The sequence below is a fragment of the Anser brachyrhynchus genome, assembly GCF_964034855.1.
Source record: "Anser brachyrhynchus genome assembly, chromosome: 8".
NCBI classification, from domain to species: Eukaryota; Metazoa; Chordata; class Aves; order Anseriformes; family Anatidae; genus Anser; species Anser brachyrhynchus.
In genome coordinates, this window is record NC_137702.1 from 3,446,230 (window position 1) to 3,468,587 (window position 22,358).

The window sequence follows — 22,358 nt, forward strand, 5'->3', positions numbered from 1 at the left end:
ATGTGGATAATGGAGCACATCTGAAGAGAGCCTAAAAGTAACGCTGAGCTTAAAGAACAGCAGAACAAGCCATTGAGGGCTGAATATTTACGTGCTCAGGACTGACGGGGTCAAACCTCGCAGCCTTTCTCACAGACTCCCCGTAAGTGAAGCTCAGGCCTGACAGATCAGGCCGTACCTCTGGCAATCTCCAGGCCCCTCGTTTCAGCGCTCCGGCCTCCCTGCGCACGCCGGCAGCCCCCAGGGCAGGTGGCTGTCTGCCCCGGCCACCCGCAGGTACCTCGCCGCGTCCGAGAGCTCCGGACGGGAAGGGAAGGGACAGACCTGGAGCCGAAACGTGCCACGCAGGCCGGAGGTGTCTTTGGGGATCAGCTTCTTGCAGGAGTGCAGAAAGCAACGTATCCTGTGAGCATCCGTAGGCTTCAGAGCACACAGTGACTTCCAGATCGGCTTTTACAAATATTTTCTAATTGATCCAACCGTGGTCTTGAAGATGGAATTTTATTTTATTTTTTTTTCAGTTAATTTTTTTTAAATCTTTTATGTACTTGAGGAGACTTCATTGTCCGACTGTCTTATTATTTGTTACATAGAAAAATATGTTTGTGAATGGCTCCATTATTTCAGCAGTTAGCCTTCTGCTGCACAGAAAGTTTCCTTTCTGAACAGCCACTCATTCATTCTGCTATACCATTGTACATTTTATGGCTTGCTGCACCAAAAAAAAAAATCTTTTCTTTTTTATTTCTTTCAGTGCTCCAATTATTATAATAGTTTCAAAAGTGGCTTCCACTTTATTTATACCACATCACTTGGGTAAAGGATAGCTACCCACAATAAATCTAGTTATTTTCCAAAGTAAATTGCTCATTAAATATTGTATATAAAAGAGCCCTCTGAGATTCTGAATAATCCACAAAATGTTTTTTAGATATCTCTTTCTACTTAAATAAATAATTGCAGTCATGAACGTGAACCAAGTACTGTGCTTGTAAGGTTGAATTAATAAAAACTGAACTTTATATAAGCCTCAGCTACAGAGCATTATGCTGGTGAAGAATTTCAGGTGCAAATAATCAGAGATTACTACACATGAGGGAATTCACCAGTGGTCATGAATACCCTCAATCTACTTCCGTGAGGTAAGCAATATATTCTCTAATATGATATAGTGCAGGCTCTGTTACTGTGTTTTATAAGTTTTTACTGAACTGAAGTCTTCTTCCTGTTCTACTCATATTGCTACTTATCTGTAGGTAAAGAAATAATTTCTTTAGCTAGTGTATTTACAGAATGGAGAATATACCACATGCTCTTAAATTTTTCCTGTCTCCTAACTTCTCTCCTTTTGAATTAGAGCTACAGTACCCTGTAAATGCTATAAAAACAATAGCAGGGCAGGGGGAAGGGACTAAATTTATATGACGTCTTTAAGTCTTCCCAGGTCAGGCTAATTCAGTCTAGCTGCTTCTAACAGATCAGTGAGTGAAAAATCCTAATTTAACCCCACAGAAAAGTGGCTTTGCCTTTTAGTTATAATAAGTTCTCCTAGTTATAGCTATGTGATCCATCCCAGAATTTACTTAAACTCTTCTAAACTGCAGTGGTAGTTTAAAATGTAGAGTTTTGTGTTACTGATCGGATCCTCAGCTAGATCTGGAATAATTCCATTAAAAGCAGTGGAACTACAGAGATTTCTATCAGTTGTGGTAACACTATAAACCTCTTGTAAATAAAGCCTGCATTGTTAATGCTGTCACTGGTGAAGCAAATTCTATAACTTACAGCACACTGACTACCCATGCAAGCTGATAAATTTTACAAATCATCTCTAACTTTCTTACTCAGAATTGGTTTCAGTCACAATCAGCCAGACAGCACGTAAAGTTGAGTACCTGAGTAAAGAACGTCACATTTTCTAGAGAAGAAAGGGCACAGCTCTTAAAAGAAAACTAAAATTACTAGAAAGCTTCATTAAAAGTAAGAAGGCGTCTGATACAGGGAATGGCAGCAAACCTGTTCCTGATACTGTGCCCAAGAAGAGGGATAAAATCTGTCTCTGGAAATCTCCCTAAGTCACAGATACTCTCTCTTTTTTTTTTTTTCTTCCTTTATTCATTTAGTTTTGTGATAGCTGCATCATTATTTGCACTGGATCTTAGTAGTAGGTAACTATTTAAAGAGCTGTAGCTATCTTGTGATGTCGTGTAACATAAAAAAGAGAATGGCCTAATCAGTTTACTACTAGTTTAATTTGTACTGTAGATCAGAGACCAGTCTCTTCTTTCCAATTAAAATCTATGTTTGAAATCTGAAAACCAATCCTAAGTGAACTTTGGACAGGTGTATCAAGGTTTCCCTAGGTGGGACCTGGGCTCTGTCTCCAAAGGATGTACAGCCTTATCCTTCGCTCTCTAACTGCAGATAGCGAATGACCCAACCTGAACATTCACTACTAATTGGCAATGACAAATGGCTTGGTGAATAATGTGCTTCCAGGCAGAAGAATTTTGTCTGTGTGGACTCCTGCTAAGTGAACTTAGCTAGGACTCATCATTTTTGCCACTTTCTCTCTTTGAAGACAGTTTAGGTAGAGCAAGACACAACGACTTGCTTTCTTGTGCCTGGAAAACAAAACATCAAAAATGAGGGAAGAAAGAAGGGTTTAAAATGTAGACTAGAGATAGTCAAAATGAAGTAAAAACAGGCAGCTGGCAAATGGATATATGAAGCAAATAAAGGAGGGATGCACAAGGAGACAAAGGGAGGGGAGGGGAAACAGTATGAAATAAAAAAGCAAACAAACAATGAAGCTCCAGAGGTGTAAGAATGAAGACGAGAATGTTTCCCTGCATGGAGGGGATATAAGACCTATGCATTGATAAGGACACGGAAAATCTCTGGGACTTGTTTTCTGGGTGAAGTTCAGCCCAAACCAGACTGCCAGGCCGAGACATTTACGGACTTGAACAGGACAGAGGGCTCCACAGCCTTTGTGCTGATCTCCCAAGAAGGGGAGAAGGCAATCAAGAAAGAGTGAAACACACAGCAAAAAGACACGGGAAAGGACAGATGAAAGCACTTTTCCTGATCTGGCTCTGAGCCATAACTACACAAAGGACTATGCTGTTTGATAACATTTGTATTTTTTTTTTTTATGTTCAAAAATAGGCACTTAGAAAAATTTTGCTTGATAGCAAACACTGAGGAGCAACAGCAAGCTTTCACGTAGATCCTTTCTGGAGAAACAGGTGTGCCGCTCAAAATCCTGCAGGATCACCTACATACGCCACTCTGTGCATATAGAGTCAGTTAAGGGCATGATTTTTGGGAACATGATGACTAATTCCTTTAGGCCCTTTAAAACCAAGGTTCAGACGTCAGTACTGAACCATCCATCTGCCTACCTCACTGCATAGCATTTTATTGATGAGGAGAAGAAAATCTGTTTGAAAAGCTAATACTGCCGTTACTCTTCAGAGAACCACGTGTTTTTTTCCATTCTAATTTTATTTAACAGTTAACTGAAATCCCCATATTGCTTTCCTCATTCATACCAAAACCTCACAGCATTAAGAAAGCCACAGATACTGTAATAAGTCATGACTCATATCATCCAACATCACCCGAGTAGGAATTACACATTTTACTGTAAGGATATCTAGGCCATCTCTACATCTAACATTTTATCTAGAATAACGCCAAAACATATCACTTTAAGTACAGCGGGAAAAAGGAAGTTTTTGTGGTTAAAGCAAAGGCCAATGAGTCAGATGATGTGGGTTCTGTTTCCAGGCCTCACGCAGACTTCCTATGCAACTTTGACTGAATCACTTCACTTCTCTGTGCCTCAGTTTTCACATCTGTATGAAGGATGTCAGAATGTCACATCCATTCATCTTGGTTTCTCAAATTTTTTGAGACATCTGGGTGGGACATGCAAAGTGTTATGATAACTACCATGCATCTGTTATTCGGCTGTGAACAGAATGATTATGTGCTTCTGGATGGAGAAGAAAGTTAATAGAAAGGCCAGCCTCAGACCAAAAAAAAATATTATGATTTACTCTAAAGGAGCAACTCATCTCTGATTTGACCAACCCAATCACAAGTGAAATAATTCAAAGGATGCGGTAATGCAGAGCCTTGGAGAAGTAAACACTGACAGACCTCTGAAATCCCTTGACCTTAATCTAGGTTATTGCACTGTGCTGTATCAGATGCAGCAGTCTTTATTATTTATAATTCATAGACATATAATTAAATCTTGCACATTCATTTTGAGAAAGCACAATAGCTAAACCACTAACCCTTAAGCATAGTCTAGCAGTGGCATTTGGAGAGTCAGCCACACTCTCTCACCTATGCTGGCAAACACATTACTCTGGCTGTGAAGGAAACCACAATGTGGGAAGGAAAGCCTACAAAAGAATGAAAACAGAAAGTGTCTAAGGCCTTGGCAGAAGGACACTAAATAAAATAGAGAGTGGTGACTCATTTTGGCAGTGAATCCACCTCAACCCCTTCAAAGGCTTTGGCAAGAGTCCTCGGAGGAGACCCCAGGCTTTTGCCAAGCCACAAAACACCACAATTATTATCGCAGCAGTCATCAACAAAACAGATTTTGTAAACTGACTTGTTGGCACATAGATTAAAGAAGCTATAAAAAGGAATAACAGCTGTTTGGGTTGCCCTATGCAGAAAGTTACTATATAAAAAGTACTTTTACACATATCATATATATGTACACACACACACAGATGCACATGATGTGTACATGAAGAATATACAAACAAGCAAAAGTGCCAAAAGCTTCTGAAAGATTTCATTTCTGTTCATAGAGAAAAAACTCTCAGGTCTGAGAAGTTGTAAACTAAAGACTTGATCCTCTTCTCACTCCTACCAGTTTCACAATATTCACTGTACATTTTCATTAGTTTCAACAGAGTTATTTCCATTATACAAGTGTATAATGACATGAGAATCTAGAACTAATAATGGCTACTTAAATCAAAGTACCACAGACCTAATTCTCCTCCTACTTACTGGTGCGTAAATCAAAAGAAAATTTTTACATCAAGGAATCACACTACTATGAGGGGATAAAATGGCCCGGCGATCATTTAGTACAAACTATAACACAGAAGTGTCCTAATGGTTCCCAAATTTTTCACGTTCAGGGGTTATGTTCAGTTTTCATAAACTAGGCATGTTTGAATATTTATATGAATAAAACAAATTCAACTTTAGTAATTTATATTTGTAGCAGATGATGAGGGTTTGTCTACCTAGAGCTCTAACACAAAGGCAGGAATCATACAGCAAAATAAACACCTAAATTCAGTCAAAAAAGTGGTGGTGCATGATTTTTCTGCTGGTATGCAGAGTGTAGTTAGGTTTAGAATTTCCTAAAACTTTTTTTTTTTTAATTTAAAGCAGATGAAAGAGTCCTTTAAATTCATAGGTTTTTTATTAAAGTGGCAGAAGAGAGATGAAACTGAGACCATGACACCAGTATCCTGCTCTAATCTTTATTCACTAAGGACATCAGTGTCCATTTATAGTTTCCACATTTTTTTTTAATCACATTGATAAGCAAGACTCTAATAGATTTTTTTTTCTTTTACACTTTTCTTGAATTTGAACTGCTTTAAATTTTGGTAATGCATAACATTGAAACATCCTGAAAACAAATTTCAGAGAATCTGCTATATAACTCAGTATATGCAAGGGGCTCAATTAAACTCCATGTGCCCTGACCACTATCCAATAGCTTTTAATCTCATCTTTTCACCAAAGAACCAAGTGTTCAAATTTCATCATTAAAATTATACCCTGCTCCATGGAAGTACTATGGATATATAGTTTGCCAGTGAAAGAGGGTGAATCTGAACTAGCAGGATGTTTATAAACTCTACAAAGACATAAAGGCATAGGTTATGGGAGAAATGTGGGTATAAACAGCAGATATGGTTGAGAAAAACATCTGCATCCCTGTGAACTCCCTCAAGCAAATGGATAAGGGCAAAGTACAGTTGAGATTTCTTGCTACTTCTGCAGAAGAAATGATGTGACCTATTGACCCAGCAATAGTAGAGGATATTCAGTAGTGGAGATGAAGCATTTGGACTTAGGTGTTGATCATTTGGCTGGTTTAATAACGTCAAAATGACTGACTGAGGGAAGTTGCTGCATCACCCCCAGATGATAACGCTTGCTTTTCCGTTGTTTCGTTACAGGGTGAAAATACGCAGAGGTAACTCGAGACACCGAAAACTGCTAACAGATGAAAATTGACAAGTTGTGGGCTGAGAGTGAGACTATGAGAATGCAGAATTTACTAATGCAATCCACCTGAATGCAAGTATTTGCATAGAAAAACTCCACTGTTCTGTTATTTTAACAACAAATATTTTCCAGCTGCATAAAGAACCATCTAATATTTTCAAAGTAACATGTCCTCAGGCAATTTGTTTATTTACAAGTGCAATCCAAAAATTAGCTAGGAATATATTTACGTCTTGTATGCACGGGCAAGCATTTAGCACAAGATGCTAAGAACACAAATACAAATCCATACATTTAAAGTTTTTAGATCAAAATATTTGCCTTTTATTCTTATCCTTTCCCTTTTTTTTTTTTTTTTAACAGACACTTTGGACTACGTAATGCATTATACAGACCCCAAATTAGCTAGCATGCCAGCAGAAGCAGTGAGTTTCACCTACCCAAGTATTTAAAAAGCTTGCAAGCACACACTGTCTCCTGTGCAGCCCGGAGATCCCTGTTGAGTCTATGCCAAGTCCCTGAAAAGTTGGACACTGCATCCGGTATTTACACTAAGCTAAAATTCTAATCAGCACTAACAGCAGTGTGTTTTAATTCACCCTTATGATTTTATTTCAATCTGCTAAGTAGCACAACTGCCAGAAAGAAACTGCTATAAACTCCAGTAAACAAATGCAAAAAAAAAAAAAAATCAAAAAAAAAAATCTTAAACCTGTTGGAGATAAAGTTTGCACCACTTTAGACACACAGCCCGAAAGGAAAGTCTGAAGCTTTGGTCGAAGCTGCTCTCTGCCGATTTCTTTTCAAATATCCTACCTTCCATTTATATTTTTTTTTTTTTTTTTTTTTTTTTTATCCCCCCAACGTGTTTGGTACTTTTTAGCCAAGGAAGGAAAACGCTAATGTTATTTTACACCGGCTATTTCACCTCACGTCCTCCCCTACGCAGCTTTCTGCCAAGTGCTGTGAAACAAGAACACAGTAACTACTTGAATCTCTGGATGACACTATAAATCGTAGTGCCAAGAGGCTGGTGCCAAGTCCAGCATCTTCCTTATTTTGGGGGAAAAAAAAAAATCGTCAGGAAAATTCTGAGAAGTTGGTCACCATTTTGGACCTGTTCAGTGCAGTCAGACCTTGGCAGCCATCTTACAGCTTGGCAACCATTTTGAGAATGTGCCTGGCAAGCTCTCAGAGCTCGCCGACACTGTTTCAACACAGCGCTGGTTAAATATAGTCCAAATTAAACAATACCGTGTAATATCAGGTAAACTCACCCTTCATAAATCCACTCAGCACGACGGTTTACAAGTACATCTTTAAAGAGCAGGGGACATTGTGCTTTTCATCGAGGCCGCGCGGTCGCCGCGTGCCTTAACCCTTTCCGGGCACAGGGCTGGTGAAGCCCAGCAGAGACCCCCAAAGCCAAGGTCTCCATGAGGCCTTTTGGGGGCCATGCTCCCCCAGGGCCAGCAGTGACACGGGGAGACCACGGACGGCACGACATGGAGGACGTGTTCCCTGTTATCGCCGTTTAACAGAGCCCTGGAAACCCCACCGGGGAGCAAAGGAAACACCGCGTCGGGGGATGACAGGGATTTTCAGGGAGACTACACACAACACCACGTAAACCAGCAGCTGTTGTGTGAGAAAAACTACTTTCACAGCTTTAATTTCCTGATGAACTTTTCCATGTGCTCCTCTCCCAGAAAAAAAAAAGAAAAAAGAAAAAAGAAAAAAAAAAAGTTTGATGAGAAAAATCCCTTCCAGCAGCCAGACATCTTAACGAAGCCTGGTTTATTAAGAGAGCCCAACGCTGGTGCAAGTTGTAAACAAACACTTCCCTTCTCCTCCCCACCCCACAAGATCAGCGTGTTTTTGGACCAAGCGCTTTTCACTTCGGTGGTGCCAAAATCCCAAGGAGGACTTTGTGCCAGTTGAAGAAAGGCACGGTTGTTAGAAACCACGTTGGCCCCGAAGTAGGAAAACCGTTTCACAGACGGAGGCCGGGAGCGCGGGCAGGACAGGCACGCGGGGGAAGCGCCTCGTCCTGTGCCACAGTGAGGGGTACGGCAAGGTGCTCCGGCGGTATTTCTCCCAGTGTTTTAAACAATCCCTGCACTGAAGAAGTTCATTTTTCATATTTAATGTAGTGTAAACACATTTAATAACTTCAGGAGGAATGCGGGGTGAGTGTTTTACAGAACAAACAGTGCTATCACCAGGACTGCTTTACTGAAGTTTAGTCTACACGGGCTCTAACTCTGTCAGACCTATTTGAATAAAACTTAAAAGATAATATATGGGTAAAATTCAACACTTGCAAAAGCAAGTGTGTAAAAAGGCAAATATTTGAAGGTACTAAACAGTATCCAAGTATTAAAATGACATTTTGGGGAAGTATTTAATATCTGAAGACAAATGTCTATTGGAAATGCTTACTACACACATTATATTCTGCTTCTTATCTTGAAATAATTTACAGTGGAACAGAAAAGATCAAGTTTATGCTCTATTAGCATAAAGTTTAAACTATAAGGGTTTTTTGACCTTGAAGTCTGAATTAAATAATGTCTGGGATTTTTATTCTCCCTCTTTTTTTGCCCTTTTGAAATTTTAATTTGGGGAAAAAAAATTTAAAAGCCAACTAATTAAGTGTAATTTCATAGTGAATGAAATAAATTAATTAAACCATAATTGAAATGACAATATTAAATATGAAAATATTATGCTGGAGTAGATCAGAATAAAGTCTTGACACTACTGGATATCTTTTATATTGAAGGACAGTATCTGCAGCCGCATGACGTCAGCCATGCTAGAATAGTTGGGAATGCATTGATAAATTGCTCCATCGATTCTGTTCTGCTTCACTTACCATAATTATAGCACAGTAATGGATGACATGAGTGATATATTTTTACTTTAGAGAAAAGCCAAGAGTTTGCCTGTTTCTTTATGAGATTAGACCAAATCCTTTCAATTAATACAGCATGATTGATATCTAAAAGTGTACTGGGGTAAGATACTTGCTTCATGTGCACATCTTTAAACATTATTGGTTAAATATTGAAATAGGATTCAAAGAGCAGTTTCAGTGCTTTAAATAACAGTGTCATTTTGGTAATATGAAAGATGTATCGTCACAATTTTCAAAGACTTTTCTGGGCCTCTTTTAAGTGTTTTGATTTTCTTAGATCTAAAAATCACATTTGCAGTTAATATTCATTTAAGCCAGGACAACTTTAACATTCCTCCTGAAATCCACGGAACTCACTTAAATAATGCTTTAAGGGATCAGCACCCTCACTGAAGTCCCTGCCAAAACTACCAACAGTTATGCTGGGAGAAAGACTGGGATGCCTGCATTACGCTTCTCAAATATATATGGTCCAGGTTCAGTTTTCAGCTGCTCTCTGTTGAAGTCAACTCCCATTGAAGCCAACTGATGAGGTCCATGTGGAGATAAGGACAGCCCAAAGAATGATTTTTGTCCAGCCCTGCAAATGGCTATTCTTAAGACCATAGGAATGAATGCCCAGAGAAGTTGTGGATGCCCTGTCCCTGGAGTTAAGACCAGGCTGGATGGGGCTTTGAGCAACCTGGTCTAGTGGAAGGTGTCCCTGCCCATGGCAGGGGGGTTAGAATTAGATGATCATTAAGGTCCCCTCCAACCCAAACCATTCTACAATTCTATGAATAAGATTAAGTAGAAGGTGAAGTAAACAAAGATGAGTTATAATAATGCCTTATTGTTGCAGAGGAACTGCTACACAGTGCACAGCCATATATCCCATCTCCAAATCTGCCAGCAGTAGAAGAAAGACAGCAGTAACCCGCATGGATTCCTCAACAACAAGATGTGGAGGCATCTGCCTGACTCCCCTGTATTTGGTCTCTCTTCCAATAATCTTTTAGCACAACTTACTATAATTCTGGGTAGTCATGCCATCCATACAGACAGTAATCCTTTTTAAAAACTTCTAAAAGTATGCCACTGAAGAAAAAGCACCCTAACCCTAATGCTTTAGGAATAAACAACCAAGTTAGCTGAAGAAGCAAGAGAGGGAATGTATTCTTGCAGAGGAGATGTGAACAAAGGTGGGAGTAGGTAAGTCAGAGAGACATAAAACCACTGTCACAGAAGAGGAATCTGTATTACACAGATGCACAGGAGAAGACTCTTGTATCAATGCTGGTAAGACTGTCTCATTAGATGCAAAGAAGACCTACACATTTCTCACAACTCTAACTTCCCTCATGATGCAGGTTCTTCACGTGAACAGAGAAAACATATGTTGTAAATTACTATGTATCTAATATTATTACTATTTTAGCTGTTACAGTTTTGAAAGTGGTAAGAAAAGAATCCCGAATAGGTGATTTTTAATCAGTGAGAATTTTTTTCAGCCAGTCCATGATACCTTCGTGCTGAATAATATCTACATAGAGGTGAGCAAAAAACCCAATACTCATGGAGTTATGAATGAATCCAGAAATATTGGTGCAGAAAAAAAAAAAAACAACATTACTGAAATGCAGCCCCATCTCACAAAGCATTTTTTCAGCACTGGTTCAAAAAAGACCATAACCAATTTCTGTAAAAATTTTAACCTGTCCCCTTCCCCAAAGCAGTAAACGTATAAGATTGATCTGTGCTTATAACTGTTGAATTAATTCCCTTCTCATGTTACAAGGGCTGTCACTGGACATAAAGTGTAACTTGGGATGACTGTGGCAGCTATCAAACCTCCTCTGACACATTAGAGCATCTGAAACCCAGACACCCAAGGTTTACATCAGAAAACTCCAGCATGTAGTGAACAACTCAAAACCAACTATCGACCATCCTATTGATTTCTAGTGGGGAAACCAAGACGGGAAAAGCACTAGAAGAGATAGGATTTCTTTTCCTCTCCTCATCTCTAACTTAGTGGCTGCCAAACTCGGGTCTTCTCAGGCTTAAGCCATCAGAGGTTTGTGTTGCAGCTAGCCAGGATGTCTGCCTAAGATAATTCAAGCTGAAAGCAGACAATGTGCAGTGGGAGCTGATTAGCCACTGACTTCCAACGTGACCTGTCTCAGTCCCAAAAGAAGCTTCTTGACAGTAAGATATGGAGGCTACAGCACAGCTGAAAAAAATATGGTTATCTTTTCAGATGGTATTTGAGGACATCTGACTTTCATACTTGGGCAATTAAGAGAGGTGCTTTTTGCAACTGGCAAGTCCCAGCCCTGGCCTTTAAAATATTTGATCACATACTGTAGCAACAGGTTTAAAAGAGATTATTTTTTTTTCAAAAACTCTCTGCAGCTGATATGAAATATAGCAAGGATTAAATAAACCTTAAAATAATTCACAGTATGGAAAGAAGGTGTTTAAAAGGCCATATATTCTTCATTCCCTTTTCTTCATCAACAAACTCAGTCTGCTGTTTCAGTAACTCTGCTGAAAGTATTCCAGATTTGCATCACCATAGCTGAAGGCACTTTTGACCTTATGTGGAGACTGGGAAAATAATAACTATAGGTGTGATTTTGATCGTTTATAATTTAAAAAGAAATATCTCATGTTTGCTTCAGATCATCTGTTTCACTCATTATATTCATATCCCAGCTATTATTTTCATATTTAATTTGGATATTAAATATCCACTTCAAAATGAAAGCTTGATTCTGGATCCTGTGGATTTTGCAGCTGAATCTCAGCCACAGGAACACCCTTTTCCAATTATAAAGTGTATGGCTGGGGTGTAAATCCTAGAGCATATTTTATACTGAAAGTCGCAATGTTAGCAAAGCACTAAAGAAACCTCTGAAGATATCCTGTAAAAACCTGATGAGATTGTTGTCAAAAATCAGAAACATTTTCTGCCTTTGAAAATATGATGGTGCTACAGTAACAGAGTAAGACCATCATCTGTTATTTTTAATTTGTTACGTTAATGGGCTGCAAGGTCCAAAGTATTTGACATATATGAACTGTTCTGCTTGCTCCCCTTTGTAAGGCTCCAGCGTTTTTTACACAGCTCTGCAGGAACACAGACCATAATGTCTGGAATGTTTTGATCTTATCTAAAGTTTTTAATAACTTTCTTTTTTATATACTACATATTTTACATTTTTTATTTCAAAACTCACTTTGCAGCTGTTTATTTCCCCCCAGCCCAAGAGGATTCTGCTCAGCTCCAGGTCCCCGAAGGACAGAAGTGGAGGTGCCCAGCAGCAGCCGTCCTGCCCCAAGGGGGTGCTGCAGAAGTGTGAGGCACCCCGGCTTCCTCCGAGGAGGCAGAGGAGGCAGAGGAGGCAGAGGAGGCAGAGCTGCTGGGCCGTGGCAGGGCCATGGCCAGGACACCCGGCAAGCAGCTGCTCACTGGGCAGCCCTGCAGACACTTTACAGCTGCTTTCTTCATGGCATTCCCAAGAAAGTGATGTGCCTCTCCCCGGGCGATGAATCCACCTTCTGAGATACAGGGATCAAATTGCACTGCACTTGAACGGCCAGGCTGAATCGAGTCCTCAGGAGGATATTCTTTTTCTTTTTTCTTTTCCTCTTTGCAGCAAACAGAAAATACAAGTGCATGCATTTATAAAGCGACACCAAACTATTATGTAAATGCTGCATGTTGGAGTGAGTATTTTAGTTTTTGGTGGGACAGCAGGAATAAGCTTATAAATCTAGGGCCTGGGGTCAATACTTAAGAAGAGATTACCTCTAAGCTTTACTTACACATCTATTTTGGCCCAACAATTTACAATGTATTTCTGGAGAAGAGACTAGTCCCTGCTCATTCCTGCTAGCACAGGGCACATGGCAAGATGCATCTTCCTGAGAAGTCAGGGGCTAACACATAAGAAGGGACAGTAAATTCCCGTTGAAGCTGTAGAGAAGGCAATCTGACTTGAGCTGCAGCGAGGATAAAATAAATCTACTCGGCTTCAGGCCGGCACTTTTTCTGGCTCATGACACAGGCTTTCATGCAGTCTTGACGCCTATCGTACAGCTCGTCATGACCCTCACCCTGACAGCTTTGCCTCAAGCCAAGATCTGAGAGGGCTCCTTCCAAAACAAACCAAGACAAAGTTTCTCTGAAGCGATGTTTTTCTGAACCGAGCAAGATGCAACTCCACTTCCACCCACGTCGTAACCCGTGCACATGCCCAGAGGCATGTGACCAAAGCACATGGAAATGCACACACCAAGTTCTCCAGATGCCAAACGGCAGTCCAAAAGCTGAGATCCAGACATTTCAATGTAACTAGCAAACTGTGTCTGCAAATCCGCAGCCCTGTGTTGTCTGAGGACATACGCTGCAGGTGCTATCGTAGAGGCTGCTCTCTAGAAGGGGCCTGTACACTTCCAGCTATGTCATCAAGCACACAAACTGAGGTTGTAAAATAAGAACAACCTTACAGCAAGGCAGCATTACCTGTGGAATGAGATTCACAGTACACAGAAAATATCAGAAGGGATCATCAAAACATTACGATAGATACTAAAGTGGAATTCCTGTTAAAATGTTCGTTTACATTATACATAAAAGCAATATATTTGTGTGCTTGTAAACATGTGCAAAGTTATTTTACTGACAGAGGCATTCCGAGAGCATAATAAGGAAGTTACACTCGTAACAAAGTAGCCATCTGAAATAATAGTAAATGCATTATTTAGTAGAAGTTAATAGTACGGATTAATAAGCAGTACATGTAGATTGTTTGATTTTGTACTCTAGTGGCAAAGGAAGATATAACAGCATGTTTGGACGGAGGAACTGGAATGTTTGAAGTCTGCAGCTGCAGAGTTTCGCAGCAGAGTTACTGAGCGCAGGCCAGAGATGACCTGAACTCGGTTAGCTGAAAAAAAACAAACGTGAGAGGAGGTTTCCATCCCGCCTCGCAGGGTTCGCTGGGACGCGCTTTCTGACTCTCACGAATAGCAAGTAAGTCCCTGTGTTCAAAATGATGAGCTTCATGCTAAAACCCTTGTTTAGCACCACAGCAGCGTGCTTTCTGCAAATTGCAGACCATTTCCTAGAAGGTAAGAAAATAGCAAGCTATATATAATAGGAAGCCATTCCTCCCTGTAAAAAGGAGGGTGAATGCACCTATAAAAAGAAGGGTAGATGCACGTATTTGCTCTTTTTTCTCCTCGGACTGAGAGGCACATGGCAGAAAACGGAGCGGGATCAAGTCCAAAGAACTATCCTCCTTAAGGATACGCTACGCGGTATCATCAGCGAGTCTCAGCCAATATTGGCTAACAGTCGCTGTCTGTTTGCCAAGCAGAAGTTTGCCATGTTAAACTGTCACTATAATGCCACCTTGAAGAGGCGTTATCATCACTCTTGCGATGATACACGGCAACCGTGAACGGAAACGGAGGCCGGAGCTCACACATCTGAACAACAGACGATCCTGGTGCCGCGGATAAGTAACCCAGCAGACAGCGCTGCTGCTTATCGCAGCAGTGATCCGGGAGCCCTCCGCCACAGGGACTACTCCTTCAGACGGGCATTCCCCACTGTAAAAACTGTTACATGAGTTTATAGCGTGCCATTTACTGAATTTATTAAGAATACTGAGTGTACAGAAACCCATCTTGTTATTTCTCTGTGTTTACTGCTTCCCTGCCCTGAATACAGTGTAAAAGCGCAACAGACAGCCACAAAATCCCCAAAAAGCATCACGTGGAATTGATACTGACCTTAAACACCATGGACAAAAATTCATTTCCAAGGCATCTTGCCCTAAGACCTTCACAGGTAAAGGACAGAGAGACAGCCACAAAGCACCGGCTGGATTTCCCCTTTCGCTAGACCTCTCTTGATATTGAATGAGGTGTATAAAACTCGGGTAAAGGAGAGCGGCTACACCAGACAAAAGTGCTGTATGCTGCTGGAGACAAGGCTCACCATATGGGAGAACACTTACATAATACAGCTGCACGGCCTAGCCGGGGGTGCTGCACAAATTGCCCCTCATTAATATGGCAAAGTTATAACCTGGACTTACAGAATGCAGGAACTGGAATTTGGTTTGATACAGGGTGTGAACTTTTTTTTTATTTAATAATGACTGTATAATATTGACCTTAGTAATTACAGACTGCAAAAGTGAACTTTGCATTAACGGCACCATATTGATTTTGCAAATGCAGAAGTACAAAAATACTTTTACGCCTAAGAAAGGTTCCAGCTACCACATTTGGAAGACCTTGGGAGAACAGTAACTCGGAGAACTTTCTTTATTCAGTACCGGTCCTAAGCATACACCTAATTGCCTTACTCACAGGCTCTAATATTGAACAGCCTGATAACGCCTCCTCTGGAGTGCCCTCCCCTACCTTCCAGTCAAGGTGGTTCTCCACAGTTTGTGGAGTTGGAGTCAGCTCTAATGGGCCAAATGCAATTTAACTCATTAAAATACTTTATTCAGTATGTAATACATCAGCAAATTAATATATTATTCACTGATACATTCAGAACTATTTAGCCAGCTGTATGAAATGTTTCTAATACATTAGCTGACATTTTTTTAATTACACAAATACTTTGTATAGAAAATAACTGTTCATTATTTGGCAAGCCCTGCAAATCACATATAGTTAATTATATTCAGGTTGGTGTATTGGTTATAAATAACTGTGATAAAACTGTGATATCAATGCTGACAGAATTTTAGAGGAAATCAACATTTTCCTGTACTGAAGTAACTGAAAACTATGAACAGAAACCCTGCTTCTAAAAATGCAATTGTAAATGAAAAAAATGTATGTGCACAAAACTATTATTTTATCTCACTATGTATTTTTGCCTTCAATTCTTATTAATTTAATGGTTTGTCTTAATTTACAAATCCGAATTTTTAAGAAAACTAAAGAGCTGAGAGTTTCTTCATTCCTGTATTATTATTTTTTTTTAATATTATACAAGTTACTGACTTTTAGAAGTTTGTAATTTTTAAAACTATCAAGACAACATACTCAAATTTATAAAGGCCCTGAAGTAAAGGCCAATGACAAATTATTGCTGGTGCATTCTGATCTTAAGCAGGATCCTCTTCCCCATAATCAGAAGAGTTGAACTCATGAAAATGCTATGCTGGACACGATGGCCAAACACTGCTTTTCAGGGCCAGATCCTCTGCAGATTTACTTGCAGAGATGTGAATCCCAAACTTTAAAGACTGACTTTTGATCCTGCTTAAAGATCTCTGTGAACAGTCACGTATGGCTAAACTGGAGAATGAGCAGTAAGCCAAGCATGGGGACTGCGGGAGGTGGAAAACCTCAGCACCCAGAACAGTTGAACCACAACAGTGCTGTCTATCACACTGCAGTCATTTGCATGCATTCAGACAAAGGTGATCAGCTTTATAATGAAATAAAAGTTGAAAATAAAATTCTAACAAATTACTGAGCTCATGCTGTTCTCCACTACGTCATCCCAAACTAGTCTGTGCAGTCAGTTCTGGTTTGCCTCAGTATAACCAAGTTAAAATTTGTTTCAGTCTGTGCCTCGTGCAGAGGCATACCCTACCATCTGCCTGGGTTCAGCTAACCAGCCTCCTTTTCTGAGACTCCCTGAAGTAGCAACCTGAATATCACACCTGTTTATCACGACAACTCCCTCTAACAGATCCTTCTGTTTCCCTGTCCTGACTATTATATCTGTTAGCATCCTGTAGCAGGCAAGGGGAACATGACCTCTTCCCATACACAAGGGAAGAGGCTGAAATTTTGAGCCACGGTGATGTAGCCTGTCACCAGGTGTGGATTAGCTGTTCCAAGTCAGTGCATGTCACAGGGTTTTGAGGACGTGTGGAGGCGTGATGAAATTCAACACAACAACATACATCCTTAACTTACCACATCCTTGTCTGAAAACAGCCATGCCTGGAGGGACCATTTCCCATATTGTGGTATGTAGTAAAATACAAACACAAAACCAAACTCAAAACCAACAGAACAAAATGAAGCAACAAGAACAACAAAAAACAACTAAAAGGAGACTGGATACCTTTTGCAAGAGAAGTATTGCTAGATGTAGAGCCGGTGGAAAAAAAAAAAAGAAGAGAGAAAAAAAGAAAAAAGGAGAGTATTTTCTTCAGTAGGGCAAGTTTCTCCTGCAAATTGGCAGTGAATCAGTTACTAAATGACATGCCTAAAATCAGGTGGTGGATTATTGGAAATGAAATCTTTGTCCCAGGAAAGCCAATGGCAAAAAATGCTATTGATTTCAATGGGACAGGGTTGTCTCTCTGGACTTAACAGTCAATCATGCAGAATTGGCAACAGAGTCCAAATGTCCCTGTTTGTTATTAGACCACGGAAATCCGTATTAGTTTGCTTCATCTGCACTCGTGGCCAGCACATCAGTGCTTTTTTGTATTTTTTTTTTTTGGCATGGAGGTGTAAATAAGCTGAGTGGGTTCAATTTTTCAACCCAAGCCACACGAATGAGAGCTCTGCTATTTCTCCCAAGCATTTCAGAGTCCATTTTCCTCCTGAAATGCATGGGCAGACTCACCACTAATGGGAATGCTGTGTTTACAAGCAGAGGGGAACTAAGCCTTTAGTGTTTTTGCATATTTGCAATACAGCGTGTGGTTCGGATGGGATGAAGGTTTATTGGAAGAGGAAGATGGTGAAAAATGGTGGAAGAAAAAACCTGGTCCTTAGAGGCTAGTATTGCTGTTAAGTATATATAGTCTTCATTTTTCTCAGTCCTTTTTGCAGAAAAGCTTTGGTGAAGAACAATTAAACTAAAGTGCATAGGCTTAATATTATAAATACTATACAGTGGTATAATGCTGCTATTTAAACAACTTTTAATGAACAACCTTTCAAAATTTAAGGTCTTGGAAATTCTTCGATAACAAGCCTTCTATTTATGACTAATCTTTTTTATCTGTAACGGTATCTGGACGGTAACAGGGTAACAATGTAGAAAGCGTGTGAGTGTGCGCAGTGCACACCCACGCTGAAAAACGTTAAATGGATTCACAATAGTGAAGTTAGCGATAGATGAAGTGCTATTGATATGGTACCCGAAGTCCATCACTTAGATTAAATATTGTATGGAAATCACCACAGATTGATACAAGGCTGAGTAAACAAACGATACAAACTGTAGCGGGTGTATTTGTCCAGGCAGATATTAGTGCCATACACAAAATGGGACCAGGGAACACTGAAAGTGAAAATTTGTGACCTGTGAGTATCCCCAGAATGCCCGTAGAACATTATTCCCCCTTTTAACCTTAATTTTTATTCTCTGTCTCAATTTCTGCTCTGCTTCTCCCATCATAGCCCGGGCTACCTAGGCTGACAGCCGTCGTGGGCCGAAGTAGCACAGATGGGGCGGCTGCAGCTGCCTCTCACCTGACAGACTGCGAAGCCCACCGGGACACTTTCCCGCTCCCTTTATGTCTGTCTGCCCACATTTGCAACAGCGCCTTTCCCCGGGCCTTTATCGAACGTGTCACCGATGCCACACGGATGCAGCTAGAATGCAGGGCTCACAAGTGACAGGCCCGCAAGGTGCTCCTCAGCGGAGGAAACCCCGGGCGGGCCTGCCCAAAAGGATTCATCGAGCAGTCCGGCGTGGGCCCTGACTTAATGCAGTTCAACACGCCTGGCTCCCCGAAGGGACGACGAACCCCTCACGGCAACTCGGCACAGCTGGAGGGACCCGTGGTGCCCACGGATCTGCGTGGTGCCATGCGGCAGCAGGTGTGGGTGGCAGTGTGGGAGCTGCCCGGCCTCTCAGGGCTGCGGGCACGACGCTGGCCCTTGTACAGCTGCTCCTGTGCGGCTTCACCACCAACTCCACTAAGTTCCCCCCAATCCGGGATACGACTTTTTCAAAAGGAACAGCCTCCCTTCCTTTGTTTCACCTTCAATTTTGTGCCAAAAAATAAAGGGGGGAGTTAGTTTTTCCATGTCCTACTTTGCCAAAAAAAAAAAAAAAAAGTGCTGCCACCTGACCAGGCGCTGGGGCCGCAGGACATCGAAGCGCTCTCATTTACTTCCACAAATAATCCCACCTGCATGCAGAGCACTCGAGTTTCAAATATCAGGCCCTCAGGTCCGCAGGCCTTGGAAATGAGGCCGTGTCGGATTTACAGTGTCGGTGCGTGAGCAGGGGCGAGTGTGGCCATTTTGAGCAGGCTCAGCAGGCAGCGCGCCGAGCTGAGCCACGGGCCCCGGGCCCCGATCACGGAAAGTTTTTTGCAACGCACGTTCACCGAAAACTATGTGTACCTCTGCAAAGCGAAGCAGACACGCTGCACATGGCTCCAAGAAGCATGCCGGCCTTCCCCAGCCTGCCAACGCAGTCATCACCGCTGTATTTATTAAAAGCTATAAAGCGAGGGAAAGGCCCCCCGTTATATTGTCCCCGGCCTGCTTTCTATTAAAGCAGAAGACAATTAATGCAGACTGCATGCCCTTTACTTTGGATGGAGTTAAGATTTTGCTGGCTGCTACACCAAAACTTCCCATGCTGTGTTTACTGAATTGAATATAATCTTTTTTTTTCTCCTTCCTACCTTAATTTCAATATTTAGAATAGTTTAATTATATCTGATATCTCCTAAATGTTAAATTGCTGCCATGGATACTGTACTTGTTTTAGGCTTTGCCCATAACCCGAAATGTAACTAAAGATTAATAGAATGCTGAGATATTTTTGGCTGCAAGTGAAATTTAATGAATAAACATTTAAATAAATTACCCCAATAATGAAACAATATGCTATTAATGCCTAAGCTATGCTAAATGCTTCACTTCTTTCACAATTCATGCAAATACTGGGGGAAAGAAATTATAGTGGTGAACTACATTAAACAAAATCCTTCCTAAACCACACCCATCAAACAGTGTCTCCACAGTATTGGGAACAAAAACTGTGGCTTGTCAGTCAAAGTGTCTAACTATGGCATATGGGTAAAGGTTTCAGTCTGCTATCTCCAGACTCATCTTATGGCCCTGGTTCAACACTACTGAACTGCTCTCTAGACAAAAGACGAAACTCATTGAAAATGGGTGCTGCGAGCTGTCTGGTCAGCGCGACCGTGCCGCCTGCGTCTGGATGCACACAAACTACTGGCATGGGGGAAAGGCAGCGCACTTCAGAGGGCTTTAGAGTTTCCTAAGAGCTGAAAAAGAAGCAGCCTGAAGGTTAAAGCTGGCTAGTCAGAATGGCATACTTGGCTGCATATATAGCCAGGTGGCCTGGGCATATTGGCAAACAACTGGCAAACTGCCCAATACATATGGCTTAGATTGCTTTGCTCTTCCCATGAAGCCTTCTTAGACTCTTGAGCAAGCATTCATTTTAGAGCAAAATGCATCCAAGTGTTAAATAAAAGCTTCTCCCAAATACGTTGCATGTAACCTTTTCCTTTAAATAATAAAGAGATAGCTATATTAAATAAACAAATTGTATTTTTTAGCGTATTCTCACAAAAAAGTGGCCCCCTCCCCTCTGGTCTTTTTCTAAGCAGATCTGCCCTTACTTTTGTTAACTCCTGAAGTACCAAACATGCTACTTTTTCAGCACATTGTCCTTTTGAGAGGGAAGTACTCATCGCAGCATTGAGCTCTTAGCACACCATAACTTGCGTTTGCACTGAAAAGTCGGGCACTTGAGATGCACGTTAGCAGTGTCCTGTGCTGCTGCCACCACACAGAAGCCACGGCAGATGTTCAGGGTTTCTCCCAGTTACTCTAAGCTTTAGGCAGAGAGTTGCCTTTATTACACGTTAAATGACATTTTATTTTGAAAAGTGCTTTCTCTCACAAACTTACAGTCAAGTCCCAGTAGAAATGTAAAAATGCAGAAAATTTAAGTGAAGCACTTGACACATACTCCAGAGCAAGTATATGTTTAAGCATCAATCCTACAGCACAAGTCCTTGTGCTAAGGCTAGTGTAAATACTGCATTAAACATTCACAACAGCTTTGGGGAAAGGGCTAAACATATTTAAACAATTAACACATGCCGAACTCTAAGCCGGTGCTTACACGCCACTGACTCCAAGCAGAGGTTGTGACAAAGGTAAATTCTTCTAAATTAAAAGCAATGGGACTCCTGTTGAAAGCTCAGTAAATGCTTAAGTGTTTTGCTGAACTGAAGCCTCAGTTAATGAGAACCAAGAAATAATTCTCCTCCGTTCTAGAAAAAATGTGCTTGCTCACCCTCATTCCTCTAAAAACCCTTTCTGTTTCAAGAACAGGGCACTGAAGTATGGGAATGCTGTGAGCGAAATTAAGACAATAACCTTAGTTTCACTTTAATTGACTCTTAACTACAGTTCTTCAGCAGGAAAAAAAAAATAAAAAAAAAATTTAAAAGTCCAAAAAGAGAAAGCTAAAAACTTTTCAAAAAGCTGTTTAACAGCTAAAACTGAGTTACTGTTACTGTGTCTCCCGCAGGTAATTCTGCATTCCTAATGAATATAAACCTTGATATTAATATGTTTTAATTAAAATCAAGGTCTTGTTAACATTTAAAGGCAAGTGTGTCACCTGCTAGTAAAAGCAACTTCTAATAATCTCAGCTTTACGGTCCTCATCTCTGAAAGGATAAATATACCCAGCATATATGGATTTGGATCTGACTTCAGCCAAAGTCTGCAGACATTCCCTCTGCTTAATCATTTAATCTCCTTGTCATTTTGGGTTTTTGATAGAGCTCCCTTTCCTCTATTCTTTGCTTGTTTTGTATGTTTGAATTATGAAATCATCAGGTCAGGGAGTAATTTACTTATATAGATTCTTATTTATATAATGTCTACATACAAGGAGGACCTGACCTTCACCAGAACCCCTATAAGCCATCATAATATAAATAGCGTACATTATTTACTTAACTTCCTTGCTTCAGTTTCTTTAAGGGGGGAATAATATTTACAGGGATGTTGTGAGGATTAGCTCATTACTTCAAGAGCCTTGAAGATGAAACATGCAATGTAAATGAGAAATATCAAGTATCAGTGACACTGATGAAATTATCATCACCATTGTTAAGAGCGGCGTTCAAGAGTAAAATTGGGAGAGAAATGT

General features: G+C 40.7%; 1 protein-coding gene and 1 long non-coding RNA gene across 51 annotated transcripts in view; one reads left to right on the forward strand and one right to left on the reverse strand.

The window, feature by feature from the left end:
• The window catches only part of NFIA (nuclear factor I A), a 352,158-nt gene that overhangs the window by 135,348 nt on the left and 194,452 nt on the right, over positions 1-22,358 (reverse strand). The window lies entirely within an intron of this gene.
• Positions 1-22,358, forward strand: part of LOC308199252 — a 44,723-nt gene that overhangs the window by 6,570 nt on the left and 15,795 nt on the right. Inside the window, exon 2 of the long non-coding RNA XR_013954551.1 lies at positions 1-22,358. This exon is cut by the window's right edge and continues 15,795 nt beyond it. This is a non-coding gene — a long non-coding RNA (uncharacterized lncRNA).